Source organism: Saccopteryx leptura, chromosome 6 (assembly GCF_036850995.1).
Source record: "Saccopteryx leptura isolate mSacLep1 chromosome 6, mSacLep1_pri_phased_curated, whole genome shotgun sequence".
Taxonomy (NCBI): domain Eukaryota; kingdom Metazoa; phylum Chordata; class Mammalia; order Chiroptera; family Emballonuridae; genus Saccopteryx; species Saccopteryx leptura.
This window is the reverse complement of record NC_089508.1, coordinates 29,834,756-29,854,944: the sequence shown is the minus strand read 5'-3', so window position 1 is coordinate 29,854,944 and position 20,189 is coordinate 29,834,756. Positions and strand designations below refer to the sequence as shown.

Sequence of the window (20,189 nt, the reverse complement as noted above, 5' to 3'; positions counted from 1 at the left end):
AAAGAATTACAAAGCACTATTAGCTAGACCCTCTGTTCCCTCCTACCCTTCCCCTGGCTAAAGATGCAAGGCTTGAATAGGTAGTTCACGAAAGAAGATGCTCAGGCTGGCCAATCAGCCTTTTATAAGTTTTTTCAGAATCATTTCTTATAAGAAAATTACAGATTAAAATTATAATGCTACAACATTATGTTCTCACCAGAGTAGAACAGACTGATAATTCCAAGTATAGAGCAGCTGGAACTTATTCACGCTACTAGTGGGAATAGCAGCGGGTTTTTGGATCCAGTGATTCCACTCCTAGGTGTGATCTCAACAGAAACACATACATGTGCCCCAAATAATAAGTCGAAAAATAATTCATAGCAGTATCATCTGTACTAATGCCAAACTAGAAAAAATCAAAACATTCTCAATAGCAAATGGAGAAATATATTGTAGTGTGTTTATATAATGGTACTAATGCTTCATGTTACAACATAAATGAGGTTCACAGGATTCAATTTTTATAAAAGTTTACTTTTAAAAAAATCCATTAAAATTACCTTTTTTTTTCCCCACATGCATGTTACATCCTGAAATGGGAACAAGTGGTTTGCATTATTTGCTGTCATTGTTATTTATAAACCTTTTTTACCTTCAAGGACTGATGCTTTTATTTGGCTATTTTGGTTTTCCTTTTTGGGTCCCAGAACCCAGTTCTACTGGGGGGGTGAGGTTCCCCACACTAAAAAGTAATCTTCTGGACACCAGCGTGGGTGTCCTACATTTCTAAATAAATTTTTATTAATGTTAATGGGATGACATTAATAATTCAGGGTACATATATTCAAAGAAAAACATGTCTAGGTTATCTTGTCATTAAATTATGTTGCATACCCCTCGCCCAGAGTCAGATTGTCCTCCGTCACCCTCTATCTAGTTTTCTCTGTGCTCCTCCCCCTCCCCCTAAATCTCTCCCTCCCTCCCTCCTGCGTCCTCCCTCCCCCCACCCCTGGTAACCACCACACTCTTGTCCATGTCTCTTAGTCTCGTTTTTATGTTCCACCAATGTATGGAATCATGTAGTTCTTGTTTTTTTCTGATTTACTTATTTCACTCCGTATAATGTTATCAAGATCCCACCATTTTGCTATAAATGATCTAATGTCATCATTTCTTATGGCTGAGTAGTATTCCATAGTGTATATGTGCCACATCTTCTTTATCCAATCCTCTATTGAAGGGCTTTTTGGTTGTTTCCATGTCTTGGCCACTGTGAACAATGCTGCTATGAACATGGGGCTACCTGTGTCTTTACGTATCAATGATTCTGAGGTTTTGGGGTATATACCCAGTAGAGGGATTGCTGGGTCATAAGGTAGTTCTATTTGCAGTTTTTTGAGGAACCACCATACTTTCCTCCATAGTGGTTGTACTACTTTACATTCCCACCAACAGTGTATGAGGGTTCCTTTTTCTCCACATCCTCTCCAACATTTGTTATTACCCGACTTGTTGATAATAGCTAATCTAACAGGGGTGAGGTGGTATCTCATTGTAGTTTTGATTTGCATTTCTCTAATAACTAATGAAGCTGAGCATCTTTTCATATATCTGTTGGCCATTTGTATTTCTTCCTGGGAGAAGTGTCTGTTCATGTCCTCTTCCCATTTTTTTATTGGATTGTTTGTTTGTTTGTTGTTGAGTTTTATGAGTTCTTTGTAAATTTTGGATATTAGGCCCTTATCTGAGCTGTCGTTTGAAAATATCAGTTCCCATTTAGTTGGCTGTCTGTTTATTTTGATATCAGTTTCTCTTGCTGAGCAAAAACTTAATTCTGATGTAGTCCCATTCATTTATCTTTGCCTTCACTTCTCTTGCCATTGGAGTCAAGTTCATAAAATGTTCTTTAAAAGGGTGTCTGTCCTACATTTCAACTCGATTCTTATGACTGCCGACCTGGAAATCCTGTCAGATCCTACAGAATCAGGGTTCAATCCTACAAGACTGCCTTCCCTCCTGTGCGCCCTCCCCCCCACGCACTTCAAACACCAGCCCCAAGTTCAGGTTATTATCTGTACTTCTGACCAAATGGCTGTAAATCAAAGGTTCCCACAAACCCCTTCTTGGGTTTGATTAATTTGCTAAAATGGTTCACAGAATTTGGGAAACTCATTTACTCACTAGATTACTGATTTATTACAGAGGATATTAAAGGATACGAATCAATAGCCAGATACCATGAAGAGATACGTAGGGTACAGAATGAGGAAAGGGTATACGGTGCTTCCAAGTCCTCTCCAGGCAAGCCCCTCTCCCAGATCTCCAAGTGTTCGCCAGCCTGGAAGCTCTCCAAACCTGAACTTGAGGATTTTCAATAGCCAGATACAATGAAGAGATACGTAGGGTCCGGAATGAGGAAAGGGCACCGTGCTTCCAGGTCCTCTCCAGGCAAGCCACTGTCCCCAGATCTCCAAGTGTTCACCAGCCTGGAAGCTCTCCAAACCTGAACTTGAGGATTTTTATGGACCTTTATTACATAGGCACAATTGATTAAATCATTGACCAGTCTTTTGCCCTTGCCCCCTCCCTGGATGTTGGGGGTGGGTGGGACTAATCAAATGGTTGGCTTCATTTTCAACCAGCCCCTATCTCTGATTGCTTTCCAAAAATCATCTCATTATAAATAAGAGACACCTTTGAGCTCTTATCACTTGAGAATTTCCAAGAGTTTAGGGAGCTGTGAACTGGGAAGGTGACTGAATAAAGACCATCTATGTATTTGGTCACCTGAATGACTATGTCATTCTTATATATCATAATATAGTACAACTATAATGATACTTATTAAAAAATATTCAGACTTTAGCAAAAAACATTTATAAACAAGATTTCATAGCTGTTAAGTTAGAAATAAATTACAGTGGGCTTATAAGATATGAAACCTGTCAATATTTTAAAAATGTTACAGAGAACTGTAATAAGGTACTGATAAATAAGGTTTTATTACTAGTGATCTTGTTAGTCCAGAGAGAATATTTTTTATTTGCAATAATGTAACTCTACTTATGGTATAATATACTTCATAGCTAATATAAATTTGTCATCTTTGTGTTTTCCTAAAACTCTAGCACTTAACATATTCTGCCATATGTTAAGGTTCTTTGAACTTCTTTCCCCTGTATGCTATAATTTTCTTGAGGGCAGGAATTATTTATTTCTCCTAACGTAATGCGTTGCTTTATATTAAATAATTAAGACATGTTTTTAAAAAAGAATGAAAATCAGTTAGCAACTAAAGAAAAAGAGAAAATGGCAGTTTTTTTAACATTTTATAGAAGATAGGGATAAAATCCTGAAAGTTGTGAATTTTACTCTATAGTTCCCTCTTATATAGAAAAAAATTAGTTGCAATGTCTTAGGTGGTGATCATGTAACATCTGTCCTGGTTGATGGTATTGAAATTTTGAAGTCATTATAGCTGTGATCTCCATTAAAAAGATATGTAGATATGGTATAATATATGTCTGTGTGATGAACTTTGTCTGAGGTTAGCCTCAAACAGTCTAGATAACATTATTTAAAACTGGGAACATCTGGAGGTATGTTTGATAGTGCAGCCCGTTTTATTCAAAGAATAGTACTTGGGAAAGTGCTTTGTAAATTGCGAAGTTGTACAACTAGAAGATCATGAAGGAATTTTCTGGCATGGTACCTATTTTTGCTTTGATGTTGAACCCATGCTTATATTCATAATCACCTTAAAGTGTTTTATGGGTAAATCACTGGCCTAACATAAGTTGATTATGCTAAAGAAACATGTTAAGATGCTAATTTCATTGATTTGATTATCTTGTGCATTTCCAGGAGTACAGGTGGGGGTATAATAAATTTATCGGTTGGCAGGTTGGTTTCCTTAGTTGTAAAACATTAAAAAATGTGTAGTACATTGCAGTTGGGGGTGGCTAATTGTTGTGATTATGGTGATCTCCAAAGATGTTTGATGCTGTAAATGTTTTATAAGTATTTTTCCTTTCCAGATAGCCCATTTGTTGAGGTTAAAACTTCAACGAAATTGCCAGTAAAAATTGTTAATATGCATATATACTTATTGATTTTAGTAAAAACTATTTTGGATTAACTTTAGGTTTACAAAAAACTTGGTAAGATGTGAATGTTCAATTTCCCCAAGTGATAGTTCCTTTTTTTTTGTATATTTCTGAAGCTGGAAACGGGAGGCAGTAAGACAGACTCCTGCATGCGCCCGACCAGGATCCACCCGGCATGCCCACCAGGGGGCGAAGCTCTGCCCATCCGGGGCGTCGCTCTGTTGCTACCAGAGCCAGTCTAGCACCTGAGGCAGAGGCCATGGAGCCATCCCCAGTGCCCGGGCCATTTTTGCTCCAATGGAGCCTTGGCTCTGGAAGGGGAAGAGAGAGACAGAGAGGAAGCAGAGGGGGAGGGGTGGAGAAGCCTATGGGCACTTCTCCTGAGTGCCCTGGCTGGGAATCGAACCCGGGACTTCCGCACACCAGGCTGATGCTCTACCACTGAGCCAACCGGCCAGGGCCCAAGTGATAGTTCCTTAATGAGTATTTCTATTAAAGTTTAATATTTTAAATAGAAATGCCCTTCCTTGCTTCTGATTTTTGTTCGGTGGAAAAGTATTTTGTTTTAAAGCATATCGTTGCATTGTAAAATAGGCTAGGAATTACACTGAGAGCTGGCAAACGTAAATGTGTATACATATGATTCGTGTTCTACATTTATGAGCATCAATAAACTATTGAATCAGAACCACAGGGATCATTTAATTATAGAATTAGAAATCTGTCTGTTAAAGTGTTCACAATTTTATGTTTTTATAAAATAAAGTCGTTTAAGATAGTATGTGCCAAGTTCCTATCCCCCTCTCCTTTCTACTGTAGTTGTATAGTAACAGTGCCAGAGTAGTTTGTGAGGATAGGAAGATGCCATGCTTTATTGCATTTAAGATGCTTTCAATTGTAAGACATAATTAATTTACATATCATTAAGAGAAAAGACCACAGCCTTTTAAACTGTGGTACAATGCTAAGAAGTCACCGATGATAAGGTATATCCTGATTTCAGCGAAGTTAAAATGCAGAAAAATGTGAATTTTGGATCCACGCAAAATATTCATCATGCTAATACAATTATTTTACTTGGGGTTTAATGTAGGACCTCTAGATTCTTAAGAAGTCAGTATGAGAGTCATTTGCGTTGTGTTCCTTGTTTTTATGCTCAAATACTGTTGGAGGTCTTTTGTTTTAAGAAAATATAAAAATTTTCATTGAAGTATCATTTCTGTAGATAAATTTGAGTGCTTTTCAAGGACAGAGAAAAACCAAATTCTGCTCCATGCAACTTGAATTTCTATGTCATGTAGCCTCCAAGAGGCATTTCATCATTTCCAAGGTTCAGTTTTTCTCTTTACTGATTGATTATTCGCTCTCCTAGGTTTTAGCCTAAACAAAACTTTTCTCCACCCTGATTCTTCCCTGAACTATTATTCCATTTCTTTTTTCCCTCTGGTCATCTATCACTCGTTTCTTCTCTCCCAGCATTGCCTGGGTCCCAGACACTGCCTCACCTCTGTTACTTTTAATCAGTTCTTTGCATAAGATGTATGCCTCTACCATTTTGCTGAAAGTGCTCTCTGAGGCCCCCAGTAGAGTTCTAATTTTAGTTCATTTGTTAAAACTCTATTGCTCTTACATGTGGTTCTCTCTCTGCTTTCCCCCCTCTCCTGAGCACTGTGGCTATTCTTTTTTGTCTTAGTGCCAATTTTATAATCCCATGATGACAGATATTTTTTCCTATTTATTTCATTTACTGTATTATTAAAATAATATTGGAACATGAAACGCCCCAAAAATGTATCATTCCAGTATATTATTAAAAATTTCCACTTTTTGAGTAGTATTTTTATTTTTGGCTTGACCACATATAAAAACATTTTTTTCTTTTTACCTAGTTGTAATCTTGTTAAGCATATTGTTTTATTTTCTACCTTCACATGATATTGATTGTTTTCCCATGGTCCTTACCTTAATCTTCATGATTATCACATTAAAGGACAATAATTATTATAGATTACAGTGTTGATTCACTATAATTTTCTATATACTATTTCTGTTGTTGGACAGCTGATCTATTTCCATATTCTTTATCTTTTTTTGTTTAAAATAACATTGTAGTACTGAATATTTTCATTCATATAACCTTTTGCTTCTGTTGCATCATTTACATAGAGTCCATTTCTGGGAGTGCCATTGATTATAAGGGTTTTGAACATTTTGTTAAACCTTATCTACCTGTTAAAGGTACGATGCCAATTTACAGGGCCACAGTAGTTTTATTTCAGACTTAACAGTATCAAATGTACAAAAATTATTTAGCTAACTTAATAGCTATAACTATGAAATATTACTTTGGTAATTTAATAGTTCTAAAATGATGAATACTTCATTTTTGCTTTAATATTTATTTCTTGATTGTTAATGAAGAGTTGAGCAATTCTGTTGTGTTTAATATTGAATTGGTATTTCCTTATGAATTCCATCTATGTTCTATGTCCCGTTTACTTACCTAGTAATCTAGCACAAAAGCCATTAACAGGAGAAACCTATCTTAGGTTGTAGAATTTCTAAATTGTCTTTTTTTAAAAACCAGATGTGCAGAGGCAACCACGCTTATGCACAGACTGTTGGCTTTTGCCAGTGTGATGCTTTAAATTCTTGTAAATCATCTCATGTTAACGGACATTTTTCCTCTTCTCGTTACATAGAAATTTGGAGGAAAACCTTGTAACTTTATCCCTTTGTTAACTGGCCAGTTTTCTTATTATGGTAGTATAAGTGATTCTCTTATATGCAACAATCTGAGGAAAATGCTGTTAGATTATGCCTAATATTTCTTTCTGCCTTTGCTTTTTATTTGAAAATGCTTTTAACATGTAGGGTAAAACTTAAGTAACTAGATATCACATGATAATTCTAGTCAATGAAAAATGGCTTTCAAGTACTTGCCATAACATTTATGTTGACAATAATTAAAGAGACACATCTTTCTGAATTAACCTTAACCAGTTGGCATGGAGTACAGTTTCATGGGTAGTTCAGACTTGATTTTTTTTTTTTTTTGGCTGTTTATTTAACCATGGACTGTAGTCTCTTTCTATAGCACTAGTCTTACAGCTGAGCAGGTTTGGGCTGTAATCTGAGAATCATCAACTTTTAGCTCATTTTGAAATCTTGCTTGAACCTCTCACTCCTTGAACTTGTCTTTCACTTTTTGTTACTTACTGTTATCTTTCTTTTATTGATGTGATGGGTATTTCCTACAGTTCCATCCATAGTCCCATTTCCTTTTATGTTCTTTTTTGTGAGTTGCACCTCCTTCCATTTTTGCCTATTTCAAACCCACTTTAAGCCACAACTCGAGCCCTGGCTTCTCTGACGAGCCTTATTTTTAATTCCCTTCTGACTCTGTCCTTTTACAGCAGATTCCAAGGTTAAGTGCCTGGCCAGCCATGTAAATGAGTAAAGCCATGCCTAGGGTAAGAAAATATGGTTTTCTATGCTAAGAAAAAATACAGAAAGAGTGGAGTGATAAATGGCCATTGACATAGGCAGACGGTCAGGAAGACAGTATTGGGGACATTAGTGGGAGACTGCAGGTCCTGGACAGTCTGTTTGGCTCTGGCCATTGTTGCTATTTGGGAATATGAGCCTGAAATGACCAGATCTCTCAGTTTTTCAAGAGAAGCTGTAAATCAGGACTTGCATGGTAAATATTCTGAATTTTAAGGGATGGTTTGAATTTTTGTAAAACACTGCATGAGCCAAAGAAAATATGCCTATGGTCCAAGTTCAGTTTATAGACTCTCAGTTTATAACCTCGTCCTATGAAGGCACTTTAATTGTTGTATGTTATTATGAAGACTCCTGTATCTCCCATTCTCCCCGTTTGTTTTCTTGTTCATCTACTGGGAGAACCATCCACCCAGTTATTTAAGCTAGGAACTTCCAAATCATCATTGATACCATTCTCCCTCATTGCTTCTTAATTCCAGAGAGAGATGTGAGTTAAGATAAAGGCTCTTTATAAATTAAGGAACATCAGAACATGTTTATAGACAGGAGGGAAGAGGCCAAGGGAGAGGAAAATGGACAGAGCTCCGGAGGTGTGTCCACTGGGGATGGGATCCAGGATGTAGGATCCAGCTGCCCCTTCCATCACTTGATGCCGATCTACCTTTCGTAATTTTATTTCCCAACGATCTTGGTTTTACCCAAGATAATTACTCTCTCTCTCTCTCTGTTTTTTTTTTTTTGCAATAGAGAGGGACAGACAGACATAAGAAGGATAAGAAGCATCAAGTCTTCATTGTGGCACCTTAGTTGTTCATTGATTGCTTTCTCATATCCGGGGGGCTACAGTAGAGCGAGTGACCCCTTGCTCAAGTTAGCAACATTGTGGCTCAAGTCAATGACCATGGGATCATGTCTATGATCTCATGCTCAAGCCAGCAACCCCGCGCTCAAGCTGGTGAGCTTGCGCTTAAGCTGGTGAGCCTGCGCTTAAACCAGCGACCTTGGGATTTTGAACCTGGGTTCTCTGCATCCCAGTCCAATGCTTTTATTCACTGTGCCACCGCCTGGTCAGGCAATTATTGCCTTTGTGTGTGTGTGTGTGTGTGTGTGTGTGTGTGTGTGTGTGTGTGTATGGATGTCATCTTTCCTTGAATTTTTCGAGGAACTTTATTATACTTTAAAACAGGCTCTTTGTTTTCCCATATTGATTATTTGCCTTAGACATTCTTGCATTTGCTACTTCTTTCCTTAGCATGTTGCTGGTTCTCTAAGAATGGATGCATTGGGGAGTAAAACCTTTCCTCTGTCCCCCAGAGTCTCTGGCTGGGCCCGAGAAGTATAGTGACGTAGATTAACAGCGGAATAGCCTATAATTAAAAAAAATGTACATGGGAGTTTTCACAGGAAAATGAAGACACAAGAAAACCAATTAGTCTAAATGTTTATGTATTAGGTTGAACGAAGAGTAGTCATAGTGAAAAAGAAAATATCATATATGGGGATGTTAAAGAGGGAGATAGGGTTATCTTTAAAACCTGTGTTTGCACAGATTCTTCTCAGCCTCAGTCCCTGTCACTGATGATCAGTGTATTCTCCCTCCAGGTGCAGGGAGCACGTCTTTCATGTGGGAGTTTATCTTCTGGTTTCTGAAAGAAAAGGGAGGTCAGAGTGCCTTTATGCACCTGTTTTTTTCTTTTGTTTTTTTGAACCTCTTGAGTAGTGAGTGTTTTTCATGCTTTCTGATCCTCAGGAGTGAGGTTTTTTTCAAGAAATGGAATTAGTTCCAGTTCCAGCTTCATTAACTTAAAATCATGTTTACTTGTTAACCGATTTATGGAAAGAAGAAGAACATACATTTGCCTTTTTTTAATGTTGCCTTACACATTTTTAAAATAAATCGATTGTACTCTGGATGGTCAGGAGGCACAGGGACGTACATGAACATTCATACTACTCAAAGGGTTAAGTCCCTTTAACTCAAAATAGTACCCCAGATCCGCACAGTTGAGGGTGTCATATTCTAAACCCTTTTGATTTATTTTTTATGTATTTATTTAGAGAGTGGGGGGAGGGAGAGAAAAAGAGACTGATAGACAGAAGTATCAATCTATTTCTGTATGTACCCTGACCAGGGATTGAACTGGCAACCTCTTGTATGGGGGCAATTCTCTAACCCACTGAGTTATCCAGCCACAGGTTAACTTTACATTTAAAAGTCTTTAAAACTTATAATGAAATTCCCATTTTGCCTAGTGTATCAATCCAGATTCTCTAGAGAATCAGAACCAATAAAAGTATGTAAGTTGATGCTCAAGTATTGAGGTAGAATTTTTTTTTTTCTTTCAGGGACAGAGAGAGAGTCAGAGAGAGGGATAGATAGGGTCAGACAGACAGGAATGGAGAGAGATGAGAAGCATCAATCATCAGTTTTTTGTTGCAACACCTTAGTTGTTCATTGATTGCTTTCTCATATGTGCCTTGACCACGGGCCTTCAGGAGACCGAGTAACCCCTTGCTCAAGCCAGCGACCTTGGGCCCAAGCTGGTGAGCCTTGCTCAGACCAGACAAGTCTGCACTCAAGCTGGGGTCTCGAACCTGGGTCCTTGGGTCCTCTGCATCCCAGATCGATGCTCTATCCACTGCGCCACCACCTGGTCAGGTGAATTTCTTCTTTAGGAAACCTTAGTCTTTGAGATTAAGGCCCTCAGCTGATTGGATGAGGCCCACCCACATTATTGAGGGTAATCTCCTTTACTTAAAAGTCAACTGATTGTAGCTGTTAGTTACATCTACAGAATACCTTCACAGCAACACCTAGATTAGAATTTGATTAAAATAACAACACTTTAGCCTAGCCAAGTTAACATATTAAACCAATCATCATACCTGCTGTTTAGGCTTTGCCAGTGTATAAAGACACTACCTGATTGGTTAAGTATTACATCAGTAGACTTTAGGCCATCGATACTGATGTCATCAAGCATCCGGTTGAATATTCATGCTTCAACTTCTTAACATCAGTGTTGTTTTTAGTGTCAGTAGAGCATGTATTGTGATGGTGAGTTCTGTGCATGTTTATCCAACTTGTCTGAGAAGAATGTTCTCCCCATTTTGAGTAAATATGACAGTTATGGTTTGAGTTTGTTTCCTTCATGCTTATTTTTAGTGAAAAGATCCGTATATTGGCTGAATGTCAAAAATTTTGTAAAGAACCTGGTTATTTAGAATGCAGGCCAAATGCACAGTTGTGACTATAGAGAGGAAAGAAAACACTGCCTTCTGATTATTCAGTGTGCTCAGAGAAAAAAGGAACGGAGAATGCATGTAGCAAAATTATGGCTTAATAAATTCAATGACTGTTAAACGGATACATTTAGTATGTGCCCTTGAGAATGAAAACTAATGCTTTCCCCTAACATATCTCTAGTGTATTCCATTGCAGTTCATTTCCTCTGTTAACCTGTATAATTGCCTCTTACATAAGTAAAGATTGTCACCTCTGCTTAAAATAGAAATCTGTTCTATGGACCATAGAACTGCTCTTTTAAAACAATTTTAAAATAGTGCTGTTAGAAAGCAAACAAGATGAATTAGAGCTGAATCAGCTAGAACTGTCAGTTGACGTCTTTATGTAATTTACCATCTGTTGTAAAGATTTTGTATGTACTCTCACCCATATAAAATATAGACCATAATAGTCTAAATTCTGAACACTATTATATAACATTTAAAATCTGGAAATATAGATTTCGTGTTTGATGCCAAATTTAAATATGTCTCTTATGCTTTTCCCCATTGTTAAAATTTGTTAACCATCTACGGTGTGAGGAACCTTTTGCTTTGAGGGTGGTTAGTAGGCTCCTGGGTGCACTTCATTCTGGGCTTGGCCAGGTCAGTTTGTTTAGCTCATGGTGTCACGACGGCTGATCTCTGCCAGGGGATCATAGATACAACTGTGAGTAGTTCTGCTCATAGGAGTGTTTTGTTTTTAATCCAGTTGTATTGATTTTAGAAGTTGTTTAACTTTTGTGGGAAAGGTATATATATAAATATGTGTAAAATTACATATATAATTTTTGGTAGAAAGTACAGCATATGTATGATTTTATCTCTCTATAAAATATATTTTTTAAATGAATTCATAGTCCAATTGGTATGAGCCTAAATAAGCAAACATACCTATTGTGGTAGCTGACTAACAAAATAACAGATTTGGGGGTGGGGGGAGGTTTCTTTAAATGTTTTTTTTCTTTTGAAAAGCCACGACATGGATGATGCTTTTTCAAGTGTAGTACTTAGAATTTGGGAATTTACCCTTTAAAAAACAAATAAACAAATAAAAACTACAATTTTGTTTTGTTTACCTAATGTTTGGCTCAACATTGTGTTCAAAGCTATAGGGAATTATGTTAGCATCTCTTGGAGAACTTATTTGTATGTCTTAGAAAGATCCACAAAGCCGAGCACAAAACCGTGGGAAGCTTTTATTGAGTATTAGGTAGTATAGACAGCCTTCAGCGAGCTTGTCACTAATTTTTAAAAATGTAGTTTATAACCAATTTCTTTCTGAAAAAGTATTTAGGAATATTATTCCCTTGAATTTTCCCATACTGTTGCATTTAGCATCAGAGCTCACTGGTTTTGCTGCAAGCCACGTTTTGTTTTCCTATTCTGTGGGAATTTGGGTTGTTTGCAGCTTTCTGTGGTTCTGCACAGTTGTATTTGTCTCGGGGAGACAGTTGTGACCGTAAACTTAGCAGTGTAGGTTATGCTCACACACTGACGATTTTCAAAGTGATGGTACAACTCCCAGCAGAGACTGACGCTTCCATTCCTCCACGTCTTTGCCACACACTTGACATTGTCTGACTTTTTAAACTTAGATAAGCTGAGAGGTGTGTAAAAGTGCTTTTTATTTGTATTTCTCTAATTACCAAAGAAACTAAGCATCATTTCATGTATTTAAGGACCTTTTGCATTTCCTTTTCTTTTGTCACTTATGTCCATTTTTCTCTTGGATTATCTTTCTTAAAAATTTATAAGAGATATATAGGTTTTCTAATTTGTGTTTTATTTTCTTTATGGTATTTTTTAATGAACAGAACTTCTTTATTTTAATGGAGAATGACTTTATTTTTCTTTTTTGAATTGTTAACCTGTTCTGAGGGCCATGAAATATACTTTTATTCTCTACTAAAAGTTTTGTAATCTTGCCTTTTACATGCAAATCTTAAAAATGGAATTGAGCCTGACCAGGCGGTGGCGCAGTGGATAGAGTTTTGGACTGGGATGCGGAGGACCCAGATTTGAGACCCTGAGGTTGCCAGCTTGAGCGCAGGCTCATCAGGCTTGAGCAAAAAAAAAAAAAGAAAAAGAAAAAGCTCACCAGCTTGAACCCAAGGTCGCTGGCTTGAGCAAGGGGTTACTTGGTCTGCTGAAGGCCCGTGGTCAAGGCACATATGAGAAAGCAGTCAATGAACAATTAAGGTGTCGCAATGAAAAACTAATTATTGATGCTTCCCATCTCTCTCCGTTCCTGTCTGTCTGTCCCTATCTATCCCTCTCTCTGACTCTCTCTCTGTCCCTGTAAAAAAAAAAAAAAAAAAGGAATTGATTTATATAGAGAGCAAAACAGGGATTAAATTTCATTCCCCCCACTTATTTAAGTATTCAGGTATTTATTGTTACTAGTATGGGCTCATGAATGTTTGTCTTAGCCTATGTGTTATAATTTATTAATGTTATGTCATTTCTCAAATTGTCCCAGAATTGACCCCTTCAGGTTGGTTCCGGTGTCCTTTTGATAAGTTCCCGTCTCCTTTGAGCCCTTCCTCAGTTTCTCATACACAAGATGTTCCAGGTTCATCTGATGTTTTCTCTGCTCCGGCTTTGCAGGCAGACATTTCTTCAAGTTGACCTTATTATTTTTTTAACCTTAAAGAGAAGTCTTTTTTCTTTAGATTTTATTTATTGATTTTTGGAGAAAGGGGAGAGAGAGAAAAAGAGAAGGAGAGTAAGAAAGACGAGGGAGAAGCAGGAAGCATCTACTTGTAGTGGTTGTTTCCTGTATGTGCCTTGACCAGGCAAGTGCAGAGTTTTGAACTGGCTACCTCAGCATTCCAGGTTGACACTTTATTCACTGTGCCACCACAGGCCAGGTCTTTTTGTTTTGTTTTGTTTTTAACTGGAATATAGTGTTTAGAAACCAATGTCTGGGTGGTAGGTGTGTTCATTGCTGTGGGAGATCATTGCTATAAGTTCTCTCAGAGGACGGAACTAGGGAATATATGTATACTTGTACACGTACCTACATCGATCTTGATCTATGGAAATATATATATATATTAAAAACCATGATATCTCTGATTCAAGTTCAACACCATAGAGTTCCTTCTGGCCGTTTTCCTTTATTTGTTTTGTCTCTAGCCTCAGAATACATAGTCCAGATACTGGTTTCCAAAGTGGTTAGGTGACTTCTTTTCTTTTGTACTCCTGTAAGTGTGGTGATGTGATACATTTGTAATGCAGCTCCTTTGTTACTGATTGTTTTCATGTTGAGTTAAAACCATATACTGGCTGATTTTAATTATTTACTTTTTAAATATTGTGAAATCTTCCCATGGCTATAAATCTCAAAAATACACAAGAAGATATGTTTGGAGAACTGTCACTTCTCCTCTGTTCCTTGTGTTCCGTTCTCTTTCTCCTAGTTTCTACCCCAATGGCTCATAATGCCAGGATGATAATCAAACAGCACAACTGACAAGTCACCCCATTATCTCAGTTTTAGCTTGTCCCTGCACACCACGTTCTCGCTGCCCCAGATTTCTTGTTGATCTTCAAACTTGACTGGCTTATTCATGCCTCCAACCTGTTGGGCATTCTCTCTCTCTGCTTAGAATGATGCTCTCTTTCCTCTTACCTTGCTCATCTTTAATTATTCAAACTCATTTTAACACCTACTATATCAGTGGTTCTTAAACTTTTTGAAGTCGGGGCGCATTTAAAATCCTACAGATAATTGTAGGCATACTATATACACATTTCTGAGAAATATGTTATAATAATTAAGTCAGATATCAAAGAAAAAAATACAAAGTCCAAGCGTGCTTTTATGGTAAATGAAATAAATACGACAAAATTAAATTTATTCTGACATTAAAAAACATTTTTATGTTACATTTTTTGAGTTATGTTTTTTAGAATTCTTAAAAAACAAGGGTTAAAAATTTTTAAAAAAGACAAAAAAGTTATCTTTATATATATATATATAGAGATAGATACATTCCTAGTAAGATTTAGTAAATTCGGCAGGTCCCGGCACGAATGTGTTTTTTCATTCTTGTATTTATGAGAAACATGAGCCTTATGTGTCCTAGTGATTTCTTCAACGTTTGGGCATATATTTCAAAGGCAAACTCTCATTTCCTTGTCAATACATTGAATAATTCCCCTCTTTTAACATTTAATTGTGTTGAGGGTAGAAAATCCTTATTCACATAAATAGGATGTTGAAAATTGTAGTAAAATATTCAAAGCTTTTTTAGATATTGCCACATATTCTTCTTTTATAGAAATCCATAAGTCTTCAAGAGACAATTCCTTATGTTTAATCTTCAATCCATGATCAGTGGATATAGCTGCCAGTTCTTCTTCTGTTCATGTTAAACCAAAATCACTAGAAGCTTCCATGAATGGGTTTCTAATCTAATTGTATTGTTCAGTGTTAAGTGATGGAAAATGCTATAAATTAAATTCTGCCCGTCAGCGTTCAAGTCCTATTTTATTTACACTTAACTTTTGCTCACTTCCAGAATCGGTTTCTTCAATATCACGGTTCTTTCTGAGAAATCTATCCATTTTATTTGGGTGTATTTATCTAAAAAGAGTATAATGATGTGTTAATAATAAATATAATAATGATGTGTTAACAAAAAGAGCAGTATTTCCGTAATGAAATGGTATAATAGAGTAACTATATTTATTTTTATATCTGGGCACATGCCGCGAACCAGCGCAGCTAGTAATTTCAGGCCCCGAGTGGGAACGGTGTGGAATTAAGAAAATATGCAGAATTAAGAAAATACATGGTAGGGAGGGCCCTGTAATTGCTGCTGGCAAGAACAAAGCGCACCCAAAAACCGCATCTTGCTTTATTTATAGGGTAAAGTGAGGCCATTAGCAAATCTTAACTATACACCAAACAAAGGATAGAAGAAACTTGCCTCCAGTCTTTCCAGGAAACATGGGGGGTAGTGTAAACAATCCAGCACCACAGCTTAACAGCTTTTTGCAACCTAATCAGGCAAATGAGGGGGAGTTGGGTAGACAGCTTACAGCCAATTCCCTACACCTCGGTCCCCCAAAAATCTAAACCCCAAAAACCCTATTGGTTTTTTGGTCCCCAACAGGCACATATTTCTCTGGAATACCATAGGGTAGTCAGTGGTCCCCAACCTTTTTTGGGCCACGGACGAGTTTAATGTCAGAAAATATTTTCACGGACCGGCCTTTAGGGTGGGATGGATAAACATATCACGTGACCAAGACAAGTGTCAAGAGTGAGTCTTAGATGGATATAACAGAGGGAATCTGGTCATTTTTTTAAAAATAAAACACTGTTCAGACTTAAATATAAATAAAACAGAAATAATGTAAGTTATTTATTCTTTCTCTGCGGACCGGTACCAAATGACCCACGGACTGGTACCGGTCCGTGGCCCGGAGGTTGGGGACCACTGCCATAGGGCACACCTGGAAATCTCCTAGGGTGCACCAGTGTACCCTGGCACACACTTTGAGAACCATTGTACTATATGAAGACTTCCTTTTCCACTCCTCTGCTCCCCACTTGCATTTCACTTGTCCTACATTGAATAATTCTCTCCTGTTAATTTATGGCTCTATAGCACTTGTAATATTGTGTAATTTTTGTGACATTTAATTTTAATTTTTGATGCATAAGTATATCTGTGCCTCTAGTTCAGTTTCTCACACATGTCAGTTAGTTATACAGTAAATGCAGTATAGTGAGTGGGTTCCCGTTCTTTTCACTTATTTTTTTCTTTACTCCTTTGCTCTTTATTTCACTCATGATAAAAGCTCATACTCATAGAATGTGAATCCGTATAATGTGATACCCATGATCTTGTTGTTCTGGGAATTTTAGGTTCTTGGCCTCTCCTAATATATTTGTGCACAACTCTGGTAATTTAATGGCTTTTTAATGATCCTTGGAAAGTTACAATATTCAATTAAGTTTTAGACACGGTATAGAGGGACAGATGACATCAAGGTATAGAAATGGTTTAAAATATGCAGGGCTAGAAAGCCAAGACTACTTTATCTGCCAGGGTTGCCCCGTGCTTGAAAAGCTGAAACTTCCTGCCCACTTAATCTGTTAGATTGGAAGAAATTGTTGTAGTGGGAACAGACTTCTTTAACAGTCTTTTAAGAACTCGAGTTAGCTTTTAAATGTCGTTATTTTTGTCCAAAATGCAAGTTCAGTGACCTTCTGAATTGTGTTCCTAAGCTGTTTGTGTTACCCTCTATTCTGTGTAGATTATTCAACAGATTATGTTAAGAGGTAGGGGTTTATTTCCAGCAATCTGCCCGCCCACCATCTGTCCTTTACCTTGCTCCCTCTGTATCGCATTCTCCTCCATCCAGTCACAGCTCATTCTCCTCAGTCCTACCTGGAACTCAGAACAGAAGGTCACCTGCAATGTAGACCTCAGGTGAAATAAAGGGAGGCTGCATGCTTGTGCTTTGTGGGGACACAGGCTTGCTGGTGCCTCAGAGTGTTCAATGTCTGGGAGAGTGAGCTAGGAGAAAGCATTCACTTATAGAATTGGCCCATATTCTCTGTTTATTAAAAAGTTAAAGTAAACTACTTTTTAATTCAAATGTACCACATATAAGAATAAGTGAATCATAAGTGAACAAACACTTTGATGAGTTTTGTCAAATCGAACATAATCATGAAACTACCACTCACACCAGGGAATCCAATACCACTAGCCCAGCAAACTCCCCCTCCCACCCTCTCCCAGTCTCTATTATCCCGCCGCACTCAAAGGTAACTCCTGACTTAAATAGTTTTACCTATCTTTGAACTTTACAAAGTGGCTTTATACAGTACATTCTATCATATGAGATTCATTTGTGTTGTTGCATTCTACATAGTTCATTAATATTCATTACTCCTTAGCAATCAAACTACAGCCTATGCTGGCTGCCTGTTTTTGTGCATAAGGTTTTATTGGAAACCAGTCACACCCTTTCATTTAAATATTGACTGTGGCTGTTTTAGTTGCAACAGGGCACAGCAGCCTTATGGCCTGCATAGCCAAGAATACTTACTCTCTTGCCCTTTGCAAAAATAGCTGACTGACCCCTGCTGTTTAGTATTCAACTGTATGGCTATACAGTTTTTTTGTTACTGAGTTTTGGCTTCTTTGAATATTATTGTATGTGTGTTGGGGACCGATGTGTCTGGAGATGCGTTCCTAGTAGGCATCGCCCTAGGAGTGGTGTCGCTGGGCCACAGTGTGCATTTGTGCTCTGCTCTATTAGACATTGCTGAACGAGTTTCCCTGTTTCAGATCCTGAGACTCCGTGTCCTCAGATTTTCACTTTTGGTCATTTGATCAGCATGCCATTGCGTGTCACTGTGGTTTTAATGTGTATTTCCTTGGTAATGAATGAGGTTGAGTACCTTTTCGTATGCTTATTGACAGTTTGGATATCCTATTTGGGAGGCCTGTTCTTTTCTTACTGTTTCATGTGACTTTTTTCTGTAGTCCATGTGAGTCCTTTGGAGGATATATGTATTGAAAATATCTTCATTCAGTCTGAGACTTGTACCTTCGTATTTTTTTTCTTTAATAATAATATTCCTTTACCCCATGTCCCCCCATTCACAATACAGACCAGGCAAAGAGCCAGGGCTGAGGTGTAGATGGGTGGGTTTACTCTGCCTCCTTCATATTTTTAAGGAGTTTTTATTTTTACGAATCTGAAGGGGATCAGGATATGCTGCCCATATTTTGAACTGGAGGAAATTGAGAAATTGAGAAGTAGCAAACACAGGAAGAACTCTGTGTTCTCCCTATCTGCCTGAAAGCGAGGCATGCATTTCCATTTTTCAAGGTGCACCTGTCTTCTAAACCAGGAAGAGGAAAATGATTCTTATCACCAGAAATTAAGTCTGCATAACAGATCTTACTAACCAGTTCTGATGAACCATACCATTTCCTACTCGTCTTTTCACAATTTATCATCCTTAGGAATCCAAACCTTTTCCGTTGTCTAGCCACGTCTCTAAGACTTACTGTCCTTCGTTAAAATGGTATATAAGTCCTTGAGTCTAACTGCCTCTTTGGGTTTTTACTTTTTTTCTGTGATATTTCCACACATGTAAAAATATTAAAATCAATAAAATATATGCCCTTTTTCCTGTTAATTTCTCTTTGTCAGTTTAATTTGTATGCTCCCAGGGACTGAACCTGAAAGGGTAGAAGTTTTTTCCTCCCCTACAAACAATAACTAAAGCCAACCACATGGCTGAATCTTTCATACACTGAGGAAGGTGAAACTAGACAGGCTAGTTGTAGATGGGTGGGCAGCACCTGTCCTCAGCCCCCTCAAAGCACACTGTCCCCAGAAATACTACAGCATCGATAGGTTTTATGTACATATTTAAGCCCTGCTTACTTAATAATGTGATTGCTATATTGTTATTTGTCCTGGGGTCTGTGTAGAGACAAAGTTTTTTATCTTTCACTTTTCAATATTAAAAGCCATTCCAGTGTCTTAGCATCCCCAGTTCAATGCTGCATTCCACATCCATGCTGAATTTTCAAAGACTTTAAGATGCAGTATCAAATATTTGAATCACCTATGTGTAATTTTTTTTGAGAACTATTATTTCCTTAGGTCCCTAAGTTTAGAAATTTAGAAATTGAAGCCAGTTTATCTAACTTTAGGTTGTATCAAGTTGAATCAGGTTGATATGTGTTGTAGGGTTAGACAACATGATGTTTGAGGTCAATTTAATAATTCTGTTTTTGTTTAAATTTTATAAATATAATTTCAGGGCAGTATTACTTGATTAAAATGTATAAATATTTTGTTTTGTGTTTTTTTATGGTCATATCTACAATACAAACAGATGATTTGAAATTGAAAATATCTAGAGATACTTTAATATTACAGATACTTTAATCTAATTTTGAATTTAAGTGCAGCTACTTACTTTAAAAGGGCTGGTTTGCTTCTTTAGAAAAAAGGTAAAAGTTTTTTTTTATTGATTTTAATTTATTGTGCTTACATAGATCCTAGTGTTGCCCTAATGCATCCCCCCTCCCCGTATTCCCCTCAAAAGTTTTCTTATGCAACTATTTTATATATTTTAGTAAAATTTCTTATATACTTAGCATTTTTCTATTTTTAAATTATGAACTTTTTATTTCTGTTTTTTCAGATTGTACATTATCACTGGATGCTAATTGTCTGAATTTCTGTAGCAATGGCACGAGACTACAGTAAGTACTCTACTATACTTCCTATGACTGACCCGCTTTAAAA

General features: G+C 37.2%; 1 protein-coding gene and 1 pseudogene across 7 annotated transcripts in view; one reads left to right on the top strand and one right to left on the bottom strand.

Moving 5' to 3' along the window:
- The window catches only part of SIPA1L1 (signal induced proliferation associated 1 like 1), a 372,985-nt gene that overhangs the window by 143,783 nt on the left and 209,013 nt on the right, over positions 1-20,189 (top strand). For all 7 annotated transcript variants that reach the window (XM_066344442.1, XM_066344440.1, XM_066344435.1 and 4 more), the window contains one exon: positions 20,086-20,146. The gene's annotated coding sequence lies outside the window, so the exon portion shown is untranslated. The remainder of the gene's footprint in view (positions 1-20,085; positions 20,147-20,189) is intronic.
- On the bottom strand, positions 18,507-18,604 carry LOC136377956 (small nucleolar RNA SNORA51; annotated as a pseudogene).